This window comes from Lactuca virosa, chromosome 5 (genome assembly GCF_052849685.1).
Source record: "Lactuca virosa cultivar CGN04683 chromosome 5, Lactuca_virosa_CGN04683_v6, whole genome shotgun sequence".
Lineage (NCBI taxonomy): Eukaryota > Viridiplantae > Streptophyta > Magnoliopsida > Asterales > Asteraceae > Lactuca > Lactuca virosa.
This window is the reverse complement of record NC_136430.1, coordinates 202157745-202166684: the sequence shown is the minus strand read 5'-3', so window position 1 is coordinate 202166684 and position 8940 is coordinate 202157745.

Below are 8940 nucleotides of genomic sequence, written 5' to 3'. Positions count from 1 at the left end.
ACAGCAGACTTCGAGGACGAAGTCTAGTTTAATTGGGGGAGGTTTGTAACGCTCGTTTCAGGTAGCATTATTTTTCAAGATTTTTATGGTTTTGCACCAGGACTCGACGACTTGGGGAGCCCCAACTCGACGAGTAGAGATCGTTTTGGGGACGCGGGACTTAGGGTCTACTCGACGAGTTGGAAGGCCCCAACTCGACGAGTAGACACTGTAAAAGATAACCCTAATTTTTAGGGGTTTATACCCTATTTAAGGAACTTATGGCTCATTTGTAGCCTCCCTCATCGTCCTTACAGCCAGAGAAAACCCTAGTTCGAGCCTTATACCTTCTTGAGTGTGTGAGAGAGCTTTAGAGAGTGATTTTGGTGTGGTTGTGAAGGAATTTGAAGCTTGAAGAGCTTGGAGTAAAGAGAGAGGCAGTAGATCCGACATCCACTCTGTTTTAGCAACCTTCTTGAGGTATAAAGTTGCTACCTTGACCTTTATTTGCTTAGATCTCATCTTATGAAAGTATATGGTCATTTTTGGTGCATAATGGTGTCATTCTTGGATTTGGACTTGTCATGAGGATGTGGTTCCAGATCTGGACACCTCTAGGCCTCCATGGACTTAAAGTTGCTCACTTTAGCTAGTCTAGGCCTTTCTCCATGCCCTAAACCTTGTATGAGCCTTAGTTTTAGTGTTTTAGCCTCTTGAGCCCTTGCATGTACGTAAAGTTTGCAACTTTATATGGTATTCCAGTCCTAAGGGACTGGATCTGTAGTTTGCAGCTTTAGTTTCGACTGGAAGGACTGAATATGTGAAGTCAAGGGAAAACTCGACGAGTTGCACCGAGAACTCAACGAGTTGGAGCGGGTTTTCCCGTTTTCGGTCCACACCGAGAACCCGACGAGTTGGATCGGGTTTTCCTGTTTTCGGTCCGCACTGAGAACCCGGCGAGTTGGATCGGGTTTTCCTGTTTTCAGTCTGCACCGAGAACTCGACGAGTTGATAAGATAACTCGACGAGTTGGTTAGGGTTTTCCCCGGTTTTCTGAACACTGAAGGAACTCGATGAGTTGCTAGATGCACTCGACGAGTTGGGTCAACATGGACTGTTGACCTTGACTTTGACCATGGTTGACCAAGTTTGACCTTGAGGGTACTTTTGGTATTTCGGGATGTTGACAAAGCTAGTCACCCCGGCTCATTATTTGTTATGTGATATGCTAGTTGGTTATGGGATATGTGGTATGCTAGCTAATTGAGATACTTTCATGAAAGACCTCGGGGGGTTCCCGAGGCATTTAGGTGTAAGACCTCGGAGGGTTTCCAAGTCATCCTTGGGCTAAGACCTCGGGGGGTTCCCGAGGCACCCATAGTAAGACCTTGGAGGGTTTCCAGGGCATCCTTATATGTTTGTATGTATGCTTTATATGGTAGTGGGCTAAGACCTCGGGGGGTTCCCGACGCACCCAGAGTAAGACCCTGGAGGGTTTCCAGGGCATCCTTGGGCTAAGACCTTGGGGGGTTCCTGAGGTACCCGGAGTAAGACCTTGGAGGGTTTCCAGGGCATCTCTATATGTTGTATGAGTGTCTTATGTGGTTTATGTAGCTTTTATAGCTATTATGGATTATGTGATTATGTGGATTGTGTGGGGTATGCTCTAGAGAACTCACTAAGCATTAGCTTACAGTTTGTTGATTGTTTTAGGTACTTCTGAGCCTAAGGGCAAGGGCAAGGTTTGATGGCACAGCATGCACTCTCTCAAGCATTTTTATGGGGACACTCTGATATTTGAAATATAATGTTGATGTTATGAATTTGAAAACAATTGTCATTGAGATTTTATGGTTTATGGGAATGTTTTGATTATTTTAAAAATGAAAATTTTGTTTGGAAAATTTGGGTTGTTACAGTATTCCCCAAGATACCCACACTTGTTTTTGTGTATTGATGATATGATAGAATTGTTGGATTTGGTGTCTAAGCCCATAACTATAACTGGTATGTACTTGACCCAATAATAGCATGGTCCTTTTGGGTTGCCTTCACCAGTGCAATTTGATAGGATGGACTTTTGAGAATAAGGTTATTTGTGATTTATTAATATATTATAAGTATAATATATTAATTGAGAAATCATATTATTTAATTAGTATTAGTCAAGAATTAATTTAGTGATCAAAAGAGACTAATTAAATCTAAGGGGTTGATTATGTAAATCAATCATTCTTATAGTGTGGGCCAATGATCCATTAGGATGGGCTAAGTGGTTCATGGATAGTCCATGGAGCTTTAACCCATGGAGCCTAAGGGATATGGAAGGTCATGGAGCTTTAGGGTTTCATGGATGAAACCCTAACCTTTGCAACACTATATAAAGAGCCCCTATAGTCAAAATCGGGCCTAAGTAATTCTTAAAGAGAGAGAAACGATTTTATGCAAGATGACCTTATTCTCTCAAGCCTCCTTTTGCATATGGTGTTTGTGACACATTAGAGGCATCACACTTGAGGTGCTAAAGCTTTCAATTGCCAAGAACTGCAAGTCCAAATTAGAGGTAAGTCATCTAACTAGTTGAATTGTTCAAATTGTCATATTGTATGCTAGTTGTAGGCTTAAAGCTTTGGAAACAATATTGCGTGTATAATTAGAGAAAACATAGATCCAAAGCTTTTAGGGTTTTATCTGCACCATAGGATGTTGTCGTACTCAAAACCCAACAGTGGTATCAGAGCCATGGGTTGTTTTCTGTTATATTTGATGCATGGCAAAGTTTCAAAGTTGAAAAAATCGACTTTTCTGCATTCTGATAGAAGAACTCGCCGAGTACATGAATAGAATCGACGAGTCCACTCAGTAAGGCATTCACTCGGCGAGTCCAGTTCATGTACTCGACGAGTTGGTGTTCCTGTGTGTAGAAATTTCGAGTTTTTGGCCAGAAATGGATAGGATCGTTACCACAAACTGTTTTGTAATCATAAAAATTGTATTTTCTGAATTGGTAATGATTGGCTTCATCCATCTAAAAGGCAATTTTCAAATGTTTAGATAATAAAGTAATTATATGTAGTATTTGATATGAATTGTCTTGTTATGAGTTAGTTTCGATCAATAGGAAGAATTATATGATAATTGTGCTTGATCTAAAAATTTGATCTAATTATTCATGTTATGTGTTATTGTAACTTGTCCTTAAGTTATATCAAAAGTCACATTCATGGATATTAAAACTCATAATGGTTCATAAGTTATGAAATACCAAGAGTCATGAAAAGTTCATAACTTGTCGTCAAGTTATGTAATTGGAAGGGTCTCATTTATGCAACTTTAAATCCATAAGTTATGAATTTCAAAAGTCTTGACAAATTACAAAACTTGCCCTCAAGTTTTGGAACTTGAAAAGTTACATTAATGAAACATTAATTCCAAACCCTCGAGTTTTAAAAGTTAAAATTCAAACCTTATGGATTTTATTAAATTAATTGAAGTGTTTAATTAAAGGAGAATTAATAATTCCATAATGACATGGTTTAATTTTAATTAAATTAAGAGCATAGTTTAATTAATAGATTAAACCTCTAAATATTTTAAATGTGTAAAATACACCCTTATACTATTATAATATTAAAAGTTAATACTTATATATATATATATATATATATATATATATATATATATATATATATATATATATATATATATATATAAGAATAAGTCAGTCTTACCGTTAGTAGGCCTCATTCACAAAGCCGGTCTATAAGGGGTATAAGGTTACTGCCTATAAAATGGCAGTTTAATGGGTGTCCACTCTCACCCACCGCTTCCTTGACTAGTGGAGGGTCGTTAGCCGAACGGGTAGGACAAGACACTAATCCTCATCATAAGTATAATGATAATTATAAAGTAACTAAACTTTTATTAAATTCCTAATCTTAGTTACTTTAAGAAAAATGTGGAAAATGGTGTTACCCCATGAAATTGCACTTAGCACCTTGTTAAGTCGTTAGTGGAGCGTGTGTGGTTAACCGACACACTAATCTGGGACTGACAGTGCGTGGCTAAGGGTAGCTTGATGTTAATCATAGATCAATGGATTGTGTGTGGTTAACCGACACATTGATTAGGTGATTTGTAACATTAAGAGTACCAAGTATATTTGCATGGTTATTCACACCTTGTTTGTGATCCTCGGCATCCCAGTCACAAACTTGAGAGGGCACAATCGAGATTTAAACATGTCATTGAAAAGTTCAATGAATCTCAAAGGATCTAGGAATTTCAAATCCAATTAAAACTTAATAATCAATTTCGTTTTTCATGGTGGAAATTGGTAAATCGTCATTTACCTACCTTCAAATATTTTACAATTGGATTACGGCATCCCTCTTCGCAATTGTAAAATATTGTGATGGGTCCTAGCCTTAATATTTCTTTTTGGGTGTTATATTAAGGACTTAAATCAACTAACTTGAATTTCCCTCATAGATGTCTAGTTCTGACAACTATGGTCTTCCTTATCCTTTTGGAAAAAGGGTTTCCTAATGAAGATGATATCCCACATGGAAACCAAGGTGAAAGATTAATCCTTTTGTTATACATTAATGGGACTGGAAATCATACTTCACTTCCTCCACCTCCTCCAATTATTCTCCCTAACCCACAAGTTCAAAAAAAACTTGAAAAAGTTCAATGTCACTCAATCCCTATTGGCAAGCAAACACAAAGATGGAAATTATGTATGTGCTTACATATTGACAAGCCGGGAGACTTGGGTGTCGAAGTCTCGGGAAAGTTGGCTGTTGACTAGGTTCTTCAGTCACTTCCTGAGTCATATAGTAGGTTCTTTAAGGACTACTATATAACAGACCACGACATGACCCTTATTGATCTAACATATTTGCTTGTTGCTGCTAAATCATAAATGGTTTGGCGCACTGGTAAAACAAATTTGATTGGAAGATCCACTTCCCAAGTTTCCATGCCTGACCACCTAAGAGATCTAAGAGATGGTAAAGTAAAAATGTTTGACTCTACTTCAGGAAAGTTCACTATCTAACTCTATTAAGTTCCTAATTCTTAATACATGATGTGATGAGATTACATTTGGAAGTTTTGTATAATCAAAGGAAGCTTAAAGGAAGAGTATGCTGAGTCTAATCGCGAAGAAATGAATTTCGATTGCATGGTTCGGTGATCTGATTTATGAGCTGCTGCTTAAAGAGTTATGATAAATTGCTTAGGAATAGATAACAACATATGTTTCACTTGTATTTGCATTGTAAGGACAAGTTTTCCGCAGTTTTATAAATAAATAAAATTGTTTTTATCTTATTTTAAAAGTATCCTTACAATGGCATTTGTGAAAAATTGTTGCTTATGTGTTTCCATTGATGGCAATATTGGAAAGTGGATTTGATTCTTTCGTTTGTGGTAGTGTCAAAATTTACCAAATAAGGAAAGATTCTCATCACCCAAGTTTCAATTGGATAGAAACTTGGAATCATGCAACTTTTATTGTATGATGAATGAGAATTTTCATCTTTGGAAAATTAAGACTAATTCATTGTTCACATGAAAATGTGAGTCAAGTGAAGGACTGGGAGAGCTAGTGCACTTGGTTGTGTTGGTTAGGTCCACCACAAAGATCGATAAGACTATTCGTCATGATTTACTAAAGTTGAGTAAATATGGTTGTACTTACAAGTTTAAGTATAATTCTGAATCATTGGAAAAGTTTCAATGTATAGCAGGACAAATAAGAAGAATCAAATTAGGCAGAAAGATAAAAGTTTCTTCAATCTGAAAAGATGGGAGAGTACTTTAGTATCATGTTTTACGATTATCTTAAGGATTATGGAAAACCATATCACAATTGATCCTCTAAGGACATCTTAGTGCATTTGTATGGCTAAGAAGAGGAATCGTGAATTGTTGGAATGGTTAAATCTAATAGATGAATCATACTTCGTTCCAAAATCAAATCTTAGAGTTGTACTCCAATATTGTAACTTGAGTGACATAATCTTAAGAAAGGTTTATAACACTTATCAAATGTAGAGTAAAATTTTTCTTACTATTGTACATTTGAAAATTGGTAAGATGTGATGTTTTGGATAAAACAAAACCCAACTAAGACCAATTGTTAGAAGTGTTAGTCTTGATAAGAAACCGCACCAACTCTTGAATATTTGTTTTTCAAGTAGTGTTCCGTGACAAAATGAATCTTATATGTCAAGAGGTCAATGGGAGTCCTTAAGATTTTGAATAGTTTCAAGTACTAATCAAGAATAAAATTGTTAGTTAACACTAGCACATGACTTGAGGTTTATAACCTATCGTGTTGACATATTCTTGTTTATGTTCCCATTCCAATCAAAGTTGAATATGCAGGAGAGTTCTATGAGTTCTCATTTGTTTGCATAAGGCAAAGCACCTTAATCAATGGAAGGTACATTGATCTGTACGGGTGAGATGCTAAACAACTTGGAAGACATGGTAGGCCCTTGTGCTACCAGATGGCAAGAAACTAAGATTAAACAAGTTCAGTCCATATGAGTTTGGATTTTTCATAAACCTTATCTTGGGATAATGGTTGAAAATGACAGATTTATATGGATAGGAACACATACACCAGTAAATCTAAGTGTCATAAGGTTTCTCTCTAATTCATGAAAATGATTGTAAGGAAACGCTTTCACTAAGTAGATTTTAAAGGATTAGAGTTAGCAATTGTGATAGTTGCATTCTCAAATTCGTTTATGATTATGACATCCCTTTTCGTAGTTCGAGTTGTGAGAAATGGAAAATAGATTGAACATTCGGGACTTATTAGGTTAAGTTCTGAAAAGTTCAAACACACACTTGTGCTATTTAATCTAAAAGGTGTATGGGCTTGAGAAGTCTGGTATAGACTTATCAAAGCACCGAGTATCGGAAATCTGAAATTTGGTAAGAAAGTCAATAAGTATTGATTTCTAAAATTCCAACTAATTTATGGGTACATGTCAAAGCTAGTGGGAGCATAAGTGTTATGCTGGTAAAAATATAATTATCATGTTAGTGGGAGCATGATTATTATGGTAAGTGTTGCAAGTTAGAAATGCTAATTATATAAAACAAAAAGTTTCAATTTGCAAAGATGCAGGGGTTGAAAAGTTGTTTTGCTATAATTAAGGGAGAGAAAATTATACTTCATTCCAATTCTAAAAGCTTAGATTGAGATTTTATTCAAATTTAGTCATTTATATATATGAATGTTATGTTGGAATGGTTCAACATAATAAAATTCTATATATGGAAATGTTAATTGCATTCTCAAATTCGATTATGATTACGACATCCCTCTTCATAGTTCGAATTGTGAGAACATGGCAAATAGAAACATTATAGCAAAAGACTGGTCAAGGATCATGTCTTTATGTGAGACATTATGAGTCGCATCCCATATGCTTCGACTATAGGATCGATTACATATGCTATAATATTTATGTGTTCTGAATTTTCCAAATGCCTAGGGAATTAAGAGGGAAAAGGGAGCAGAACTGGATATAACTAAAATGGTTAAGTAATTGTCGAGGACAATCTGAGGTTTACCAAAGATTGGTTGCTTATGGACAGTTGGAAGTATAAGTTTTAGAAGGTCCATATTGACAGGTTCTGAGAAAGAGGTAACTCTTGTTCAGAAGTGCTAGTCATATGGAATTATGGAAATGTTCCATAAGTGGAAGTTAGTCATAAAATGTGTGTAAGATTAGAAACCTTAATGCAAGAAGGATGTTCAAAGGAATGTACTTTAAATATGAGACTTCACTCCCGTGGAATTGGTTCAGTAACCAATGTCAAAAGGGAATGCTTTGTAATATCATTTGTGACATTTGTGCATTGACATTACAAAAGGATTATTTCATTTAAGTTTAGAATCTAACAGATTATAGTAAAAGGCAAGAATTTGGTATTCTTACACTTACTATAAGGATTTGGAATTGTGAAATGAGCATCATTGAAGTGTTTATAATTGATCTATTTCACAAAGAAAGGACTATAGATCAAAAATAAAAAAATAGTGTGCATGCTTGGAGCATGGGATAACTATTGTTTTAATTCAAGTATAAAGTTGATAATTCGAAACATTGTACAATGAAAAATGAGTAATCAATATGGCGATTAAATAAAAGGTGTTTTATTTACACTCAAAAGTTTTGGGGCAATATAGGATTATGTATTATTCTTGTGTTTCACTTTGCATGTTTTGACTTCTCAAATAATAAGATTATTCAAACCATCCACAGTCGATCATACTTTGGAAGTAGGTATGAAGCAAGACTGTCATGAGTTGGCTTGTAGATGTCTATGGTGTTAAACATAGCAAAAGTCTGCTACACCATTCATGAGTGCTTGTGAAATAAGATTTAAGCATTGGATCAACCCGCACTTACCTGAATCACTTCATGGAATTTATCACGAGTGATTGTGAGATGATAATATCATATAATCTTCAAACCAAGATATATGAGTTGTTGACTACGAATTGGTTGTACATTGATGATACGAAAACGCATCAATAACTTGATGTTATAAAACGTATCGTTGTGCATGATTTAACGAGTAGTTAGTACAAGCATATAATGTCGAAGTTTATCTATTCCTTTTATCCCAAGAGGATTTAAAGCGATATCTGGGCCCCTCGATGATTTGTTTTGACCTATGTACCGGCTGGTCAGAACTAAATTGATGTGTTCAATTATGTTCTATGTCAAACTAATCGGAAATCGGGAAACAAACTGCAGGACAATAAGTATGACTATGTTCCATGTATTTGTCCGTTGATTTCTTGAAGAACAGAGGAATATATGATCACTTATCTAAGGACAGTCACTGACTAGGTTAGAGTTAGACAGCGGCTTTTGAAATCTTACGATTGCTAATCGGTTCTTGAAGTCGTATTTGCAGTTATAG